Below are 9,417 nucleotides of genomic sequence, written 5' to 3' on the forward strand. Positions count from 1 at the left end.
AAACAGAGAGCCTGGTGAGCTCTAATCTGAGACCTTTAGGGTTGTGCTGATGACGAGAAGGGCTCTCCAGTAAGCACTTCTGTTTTTGGTCCAAGAGTAGGAACTGGAGGATGGCAACCATAGTTTACAGAAGCATGAGAGCATTTTGCCACATGGGGATTCAGCCACCTCTGTCATTTGAAGAACTCTGAACTCTGGCTGTAAACAGACGTCTGTTATTTCTTTGTACATTTTTAAAATGTTACCATGGATCTTGGAGAGCTTGGACCTTTGCAGAAAAAAAGAAGAAGAATCTTTCTATTGTGGTGTTTTGCAGGGATGTTAAGTTCCTGCTGTTTTTTTGAGAGAGAGTTCTGTTTGCATGTGTTTTGCTCCCCCTAATGGTCAATTTTATATTACATTGGTTTATGCCCGATAGATCTCCCTGCCATTTAAATGTGCAGGGACATGCAGCAGATGTAATAACGAATCAGCCACTAGAGGGAGCAAAACACATGCTGAAGGGGGGGTGGGGAGTAAAGAAAAAGGATCATGCAAGGAAGGAAAATGAGAAAGCTGGAAAGCCCTATAGCTGTTTTCGTTCTCACAGCCTAACCTCCTTTACAGGGCTCTGAGGATGATAAAATTAGGAGAGCCCATCCCACCCCCCTGGCCAGGCTGGGTGGGCAGGCCCTGCGCCTCCCGATTGGGCCAAAGTCCTGGGGGAGGGGCTGTTCGTGTGGCCTAGTTGGGAGGCACTTCATGTCTCTCGATTGGGCCATGTCTCAGGCAGGCCCTGCCCACTCTCCGCCCACCTATCGCTTACCCTTTTATTTATACATCAAAGCTGTATAAAGATATATAATACCTTGAAATCAACACTCCAAAGTCACCACTTTCTGCAGGGGAACTGGATATCCCAGGATAGCCTGGTTTTGACAGATCTTGGAAGGTAAGCAGGGTTAGCCCTGGCTAACCTTGGAAGAAAAAAGAGAGTTGTGTATCACTACACAAAAGAGTCTCAAGGTGACTTACAATTGCTTTCCCCTCCACTCCCCACACCAGTCACACTGTGTCGTAGGTGGGGCTGAGAGAGCTTGGAGAGAACAGTGACTGGCCCAAGGTCAAAGTGGTGTAGAGGTGCCTTCCTTTCCTCTCCCCACAACAGGCACCCTGTGAGGTAACTGAGAGAGTTTTGAGAGAACTGCTCTGCAAGAAAAACTCTAACAGGACTGTGACTGGCCCAAGATCACCCAGCTGGCCGCTCACGGAGGAGTAGGGAATCAAACCTAGTTCTCCAGATTAGAGGTTGATGCTCTTAACCACTACACCAAGCAGACTCTTCTTGGGAGACCCCAAGGAATGCCAGGATCATGATGGGAGGGGGCAGGCACTGGCAAACGATCTCTGAACATCCCTAGCCATGCAAGCCCTACAGGGTCACCATAAACCAGCGATGACTTGACTGAATTTTCCAGTACTGCCAACACAGGGAGACTGATCTCTAGAGTCTAGACATCAATTGCAGCTCTGGGAAGATCTCCAGGCCACACCTGGAGGTTGGCCACCCTGCCACTAAGGCTGACTTGCCCCTTTCCTGCAGATGCAAATTCCACAGGCAAGGCTTTGCCTGACACGGCGCTGTAGGGAGAGGGGAAGCGCCTCTTCTGTAGCACAGGGGTGTTCGAGCTGGCTTGTGCAGCCGGCCACCCACCGAGAGGAAGGCCAGGCCCGTGCTGGGGGATGCCAGGGGCACGAAGTTCTTTTGCAGTCCCGGGCAAGCAGCGAAATCCGAAGGATTAGCAAGGCCTTGGTGGGCCATCACTCAGGACTGCCTTCGGCTTGGGCAGGCACAGAAGCCCTGCGAGGAGAAGAACAGAGCAGTGACACAGGGAGGGCGTTCCCAGGCTGGGCTTGGGTTACCAGGGGGGGGGGATCCTGTGCCCCCTGCTGTCAATCAAGACCTGACCTGGAGAGCCCGGGCAAGCCGGATCCCAACAGATCTCAGAAGCTAAGCAGGGCCGGCTGTGGCTAGTATTGGGATGGGAGACTTCCAAGGATTTTGGTCGTAGCCCCTCCAAGGGACACTAGGGGTCACAATCATGGGGGGGGGTCTGTGTGGCTGCAGTCAGTTATGGGTAGCAAAGGAGGGGAGGGGAGGTTTTTCAGGGGACTTTTCTGCCAGTTTGTGGATATGTTTGTATTTTATGCAGTTTTAATCTTCTGTAAACTGGCAGGGTCCAGGATTGGCGGTCAATAAATACAGTTATAAATAACACAAACAATGTGGAGACAGGCAATGGCAAACCATCTCCCTTGCCCACCTGCCAGACAATCTTTGGATCTCATGGCTACACGACAAACACCTCAATGAATGAATGAATGAATGAATGAAGGAATGAATGAAGGAATGAATGAATGAATGAATGAATGAATGAATGAATAGCTGCTCGGCAGGGGGACTTAACAGGAGAAAGAAGGAGGCCCAGGCATTGCTGGGGCATTGTGGAGACACTCTGGTCTTTGGACCAAGTCTCTATGGTAAAAATAGCTTCTACCATAAGAGTTTTTGCCCCAAGGCCAAAGGGTTGGCCAGATGTCGCCGACATGATGATTTCACTTCCAGTACACGTTGCAAGCAGCATTGCCACATTGCCAGCATGAGCCTCCCTCCTGCTCCGGGTAAGTCCCTCTGCGGACCAGCCGGCTGACAAGAGCGTGTAGCTGCCCCATGGATACCCTTCCATGGGAGAATGGGGATTTGAATCCGGCTCTCCCAAAACCTAGTCGGCCGCTCCAACCACCAACCAATGACAAGCTAGGGATGGGCTGCAGTTTAGGCTGTGGGTCTGTTGATACAGAAAGATGTTCTTTGTTTGGCATTGCCAAAAAAAAAAGTCTCTCTCTTTTTCCTTTGTGGAATCAAAATCTTGGAGGGAGGCTTCCCAGTCGCAGGGTGGGCGTCTGCCCTCCCCTGCTGACCATTTATTTTGTTTTTGCTCAGGCGAAAGCAGCCCGGCTTTCCCCCGTTGTGCCACGCAGCGTACAAGGCGACTAATTAGGGCTGGGAAATAATTTAGGGGGGGGGAGGAGAGCGATTATTCAGAAAAACCATCCGACGATGTTTGGCAATGTCACGCGCTCCACAGCCCTTGAAACCGTGTCAGAGTTCTGTCAGCAGGTTGGCTGCTAACCAAACCCCCAACGTTGTCGTTCGTCGCGGGGAGGAAGAGCGGGAGCCGAAGCAGACAAGCGTGTGGAGCTCCAGGACGAGAAGGCAACTCCTTGGTCCAGCGGGGTGTGGGTTTCTGTCGGGTTTCCAGAGGGGGTTGCCAACCTCCAGGAAATCTCCTGGGATAACCACTTGATCTCCAGGCGACAGAGCCCAGTTCCCCTGGAGTAAATGGCCGTCTTGGAGGGTAAATGCTGCGGCGTTGAAGCCCCTCCCCCAACCCTGCCCTCCTGGGTTCCACCCCCAAAGTCTCCAGGTGCTCCCCAACGTGGAGGTGGCAGCCCAGCAAGGGCTGGTTTCAGGGTCAGGGTGTGGAACTGCCAGGGGCCACAGGCAGAAACAAATCTCTCCTGCCTGGCAAATTCCAAAATTTTATGTCTCTGCCTATCACTATGGCCCAGAGCTAACTTCTAATGAAGCTTCCATACGATAATCCCCCCCTTCCCTCTGAATTTCTGCACGCTGCATGTTTCTGACATTTCTTGACGTGTTTTTTCATGCACCGCATTTCTCCAGAAGAGACTTGCGGTGAGCGGCAAAGCGTTCCCAAGTCCTCCGGCATTTGGTCGGCTGGCGTTTTAACCCTCTGCGTGCAGCGACACCTGAGACCCGGCCTCGGAAGCCTGGGGCCTCCAGAAATGGGGCTTGGGTGGCACTCCAGGCCCAGCCTGAGCCCCATAGGAGTCAGGGGGTCAAGGACGTCCTTCCGGTCCACAGAGAGTGGAGAAGCAGGAGCCACAGTGAGCCTGGGGAACTGGACTGCCAAGGTCTGATGGGAAACGCCTGGAGATCTGGGTGCTGCACAGGAATCCCAGTGGGGTACAATGCCCCAGGGCCCACCCTCCTACATAGAGGCTCCAGGTGACACCTGGGGATCCCTTGGAATATCTCCAGTCTAAAGAGATCAGTTCCCCTGGAGAAAATCTCCACTTTGGAGGGTGGGCTCCATAGCATTATCCTCCCCTAGGGTCCCTCCTTGTCCTAGCTCTACCCCCGCCCCCCAAATCTCCTGGTATTTCTCCACCCAGAGCTGGCAATCCTGCCTCCAAAGCATCCATTCTCTCCAGGGGGAACCGATCTGTGTAGTCTGCAGATGAGCTGTAATTTGAGAGGATCCCCAGGCCCAACCTGGAGGATGGCATCCCTAGAATGTATTTCTAAAACTCCAGTGATTCGAGCTTTGATTCCTCCCCCAAGTTTCTTTTAGCTGAAGACTCTTTCCACGTTTCGTGTATTCTGCAATCGTCTGTCTTGGCCCAGCTTAGAAACCCAGGAGGGTAGCTTCTCATGGAACTTGTAGCCAGGGTGATGCCCTCGAGGGGCTGCTGGGTTTTCAAAGCAACAGGTGTCTCAAGGTGATTGGCTGTCGCCCGCCCTTCCTTGGAGGTTGCACAGCTAAATTCTAGCCAAGGCTGATACTGCTTAGCATCTCTGACAAGGGCAGGCAGTGTGGGGAGCCATGTTGGTCTGATGCGAGAGGACCAAGTTGGAGACCAGGGGCACCTTTAAGACTCATAAAATATGATCCTGGGGATAATCTTCCGTGTGCATGCACACTTTTGCAGGCACATTGACTCAGGTGAGTGGCCGTGTGGGTCTGACGCAGCAGAACAAAGTCTGAGTCGGGCACCTGGAAGACCAGCAAAGTTTAAGAAGTTTACATGTATTCCCATTCGTTCCCATTTTGGGGCAAAACTCCATGGTGGAATTAGCTTCCTGCCATAGAGTTTTGCCCCCAATCCAGTATGTCCTCCCCTGACATCACCCCAGTATCCTGCTCTAGAGTAGAAATCATCGGTGGGACCTGAAGATCTCCCGTTTTTTACAGCTGATCTCCGGACTACAGAAAATGGCTCTTGGGGGGGGGGGCTATGCCATTGTTCCCTGCTGGCGTCCCTCCCCTCTGCCAACCCTGCCCCCCCCCGGGCCCCACCTCCAAAATCTCCAACCATTTCCTAACCCCTCGCCAACAACCCTGGCAACCGTAGTTACCTCTGCAGAGGGCATTCAAATGCAGGAAAATAATTTAGGAAGCAGGTTGCACGGTGTGATTTATAACAGTCCTCCTTCATTATTGTGACTTATCGTTGTTTACAGGAGGGAGGGTGATTTTGAACGTTGAGGGGGAAATGGGGTGAAAGAGACCCACCTAGCCCTGTCTGCCGGCCAGACCGCACCAAGACAGACACGAAGCAGCATGAGTAAGCGGGAAGTTCCTCCAGTCTCCTTTCTAAGAAACATGTGTGTACAAACTGGCCCGCAGGGGTTAAGCGAGCTGTGCACAAACTGGAAAAGCCAGTGTGGTACATGAGCAGAGGGCCAGGGAGCCGGGAGAATAAGAATCAGACAGAGCTGGAAGAGACCCCAAAGGGCCATCCAGTCCAGCCCCCCACCTTCTCGGACACACTCTGGACAGGCGCTCATCCAATCGCCTTCTAACATGTCCCAAGGAAGGAGACTCCACCACCCTCTGAGGCAGCACCTCCCGTCTGCAAACGGCCGTCACCGTCAGAAATCAGATAAAGCTTCCTGATGGAACCTCCTTTCCCTGTCATTCGAATGCACGGCCGCTAGTGCTTGTCTCTAAAGCTGCCAGAAACAGGTTGGCCACCTCTTCAACAGGTCTCCCTTTAACCCAGCTCTCCTGTCACCCTTGGCCCTCCCCTCCTCCAAGCGACACACACCCAACTCTCTCAGCCACAAATGCAGGCGAGACACCGAACCTCTTTCCCTAACCTGCTCCTTTCCCCCAGTCCCCAAGAGAAGCAGCTGGGGATGGTTTTAAAAGAGAGGCAGAAAGAAGAGCAGGCCTCAGTCACCGTCTCTGGAAGAGGTTTACAGCTTTGCGCTCTGAGAAAGGGCCAAAATTCATCCCGCCCCACCCCCTGTTTTCTAGGCTGGAGGGAAACACAAGAATTAACAGATACTTGAGATGGTGCGAAATGGAAGTGGAGGTCTGGGGTGGAGGGGGGGTGTGTGTGTGCAGGAGGGAGCCCCAATTGCAAGGCTAGTCTCTTCTCTAATGGCTGTGTGAAAACACCCCCTGAGGGAGGGATTGTCATTCATCCAGAAGGACTGTCATGTCTCATCCCCATCTGACAGCAGACCCCCCCTCAAAACACCAAAGAAGCTGGAGAGGGGAGGCCCAATTCTTGCATGACTATAAGCCCCCAACCCCAGTTCAAATATCACACATCCTGGGGGGGGGGGAGGACTCTGGGTCTTCTGCCCTCGGCCTTTGATGGGGACCTCTTGGCCACGTTTGTGCCAAACGACAACTGGATGGTATAATGGAAAAGTTATCCCAATACATCTACAGCCGAGATCAGTTCAAGTATTGGGGAATCAGCAGGAAGGTTCTGGTCAAAGTCACAAAGTAGCGGCGGGGTCCAGGGACACCTTGAAGACCAAGAAAATGTTAATTCTGGGTATCAGCTTTCGTGCATGCAGATGAAATCTTATATCCAGAATTAAACTTTGTTGATCTTAAATGTTCCACTGGACTCGAACTCAGCTTTGCTGTTTCAGACCAACACGGCGACCCATTTGAAACACAGAATCATGGAAGGGACCTCCTGAGTCATCTAGTCCAACCCCCTGCACCATGCAGGACACCCACAACCCCTGTCACCTGCTCATCCCCTGTCACCTGCCACCCCCTTGAACCTTCGCAGAATCAGCCTCTCCGTCAGATGGCTCTCCAGCCTCTGTTTAAAATTTTCCAAAGATGGAGAACCCACCACCTCCGGAGGAAGCCTGCTCCACTGAGAAACCGCTCTGTCAGGAACTTCTTCTGGATGTTTAGAGGGAATTTCTTTTTAACTAATTCTGGATTTCTTTTTAATTCTTTTGAATCAATGTAGCTGAAGAATTGTGCACGCACACGAAAGCTTATTCCCAGAATTAAACGTCGTTGGACTTAAAGGTGCCACGTGATCTGTCTATCATCTACCTATCTATTTACTTCATGTTGGGTCCCCTTCTCTCTGATGGCGACTCAATGTGGCTTATTTATTTTTATTTATTATTTATAAATCAGCTTCTATCCCACCACTCCCATGAACCAGCTTGTAGTGACTAACAGTGTAAGAGGCCCCAAAATAAAACCCACCATAAAACTATAAAATCCATCTGAAAAAAATAACCAGTTCAAGACAGCGGCAGCTGACACTCCTCCCCCCCCCCCCAGCTCATACGGACGGATAACACCTCGGAGGGGGGGGGGTAAAGGGGAGCCACTTACACCATTCATCTCCCCCCACCCGTTCTGTCCTAACCACAACCCTGTGAGGTAGGCTAAGCAGAAATTGTGTGACTGGTTTGGTCACCTCAGAACTTGCCTGGCAAAGGGAACTTTTGGCTGTCCATTTATTACTGTATATTTGAACTACAAGAGCCTCTTGTGGCGCAGAGTGGTAAGGCAGCCGCCTGAAAGCTTTGCCCATGAGGCTGGGAGTTCAATCCCAGCAGCCGGCTCAAGGTTGACTCAGCCTTCCATCCTTCCGAGGTCGGTAGAATGAGTACCCAGCTTGCTGGGGGGTAAACGGTAATGACTGGGGAAGGCACTGGCAAACCACCCCGTATTGAGGCTGCCATGAAAACGCTAGAGGGCGTCACCCCAAGGGTCAGACATGACCAGGTGCTTGCACAGGGGAGACCTTTACCTTTACCTTTTATTTGAACTACAAAAGACTGAAAATGTTTGGGGATGTGACTTAGCCCGTGCTCCAGCAAGCCCCGAATTGCCCCAGATCCCTGGGATTATGGCCACCCTCCCTCCCCGTTCCCCACCAGTAGCCAGAAGGGCCCTGGCCACCCAAATGCCCAGCCCCACGTAGTTCCAGGGCTGTTTCAACACTCTTGTCCTCGCCTGCCTCCTTCCCCTCACTCCGAGGAAACTCTCCGAGGGACACATTGACCTTTCCTTAACACCCACCACTGAGTTCATTGCTTAGCACTTTTCACCTGTTGACACACACGCACGCATGCACACCTAAGCCCCAGAGTGGATTGTAGCCCCGGGGCACGCATTCTGGCTGGGTGCCTGGGAGTGGATCGACCAGGGAACACACACATTGAAGCCCCAGCTGCCACCCTGGGAAGGAAGGAATCTTCGGTGAGCAAATTCCACAGCTCAGGCGGGCAGTCGCTGCTTCAGTTCTAAGGCTCTGTCAAAGAAAGACACAGTGGCACAAGGCTCAGGGTGACGTAGGCATGCCAGCCTCCAGTGGGACCTGAGGAGTCCCTGGAATGACAGCTCAACTTCAGGTAACAGGTATCAGTTCACCTGGAGAAGATGGCTGCTTAGAAGGTGGACGAGATGGCATTCTAACCCTGTTGAAGCCCCTTCCCAAACCACGCCCTCTGCAGGCTCCACCCTCAATGTCTCTCAGTTTTTCCCAACCCAGAGCTGGCAGCCCTAGGGTGCCGGCAGGGCTTTAGAACTTCTATGGGAGAATTGGACCTAAGGCAAACCCAAACACACATGGAGTTTTTGTGCAATCATTTTTGTGCAAACATGGAGTTTTTGTGCAATCATTACGGCCTGCGTCCTCTACGCTTTCAGTCAGTTTTGTGTCATCTCCTGACCTGGGAATGATGTCTTGCGTTTATCAGATGGAAGACATTTCAAGTGGGGAGGTCATGTTGGCTTGCAGTAGAGCATCAGGAGAGGCAATAAACCTCGGCGATCCTAGAGCAACATCTGAGGGAGGCCTTGGTATACCCCTCTTGTTGGAAGCAGAATGGGGCTTTATAAAATAACCTGGAGGCAGCAATCATACAACAGCTGAAAGCTCCACCTCCTCTTTCAGAGTGAGAGAAGGACATGAGATCTGATGACCAAAACCTGTTCCCCGCCCTAAGGAGATTAAGCTGACCTCAACCAGGATCCAGGCTTTTTCGGCCCTGACCCCAGCCTGGTGAAATGCTCTACTGAATGAGATCAGAGCCCGGCAGAACCTTAATCTGTGGGGGAGGGGTTTGCAGGCCTTGTAAACAGAGTTATTCCTCTTGGGCTGTGGTTGAAGCCTCAAATGAGATCTTTAAGTGCTCACCTGCCTGCTGGAAATCCACCAAGTTATAATCCAACGAAAGGGGTCTCATGACCCTCCGCCTACCTTCTTCCATATGACAGAAGAAACTGGGCATATTTTGGTATCTAACTTCTGGGTTTTAATCTTTTACATTGATTAATTTAACATAAA

At 51.9% G+C, this 9,417-nt stretch overlaps 1 protein-coding gene across 1 annotated transcript in view; it reads right to left on the reverse strand.

Moving 5' to 3' along the window:
• The window catches only part of WNT3A (Wnt family member 3A), a 129,311-nt gene that overhangs the window by 21,573 nt on the left and 98,321 nt on the right, over window positions 1-9,417 (reverse strand). The gene's annotated exons all lie outside the window — the stretch shown is intronic.

Source organism: Paroedura picta, chromosome 11 (assembly GCF_049243985.1).
Source record: "Paroedura picta isolate Pp20150507F chromosome 11, Ppicta_v3.0, whole genome shotgun sequence".
NCBI classification, from domain to species: domain Eukaryota; kingdom Metazoa; phylum Chordata; class Lepidosauria; order Squamata; family Gekkonidae; genus Paroedura; species Paroedura picta.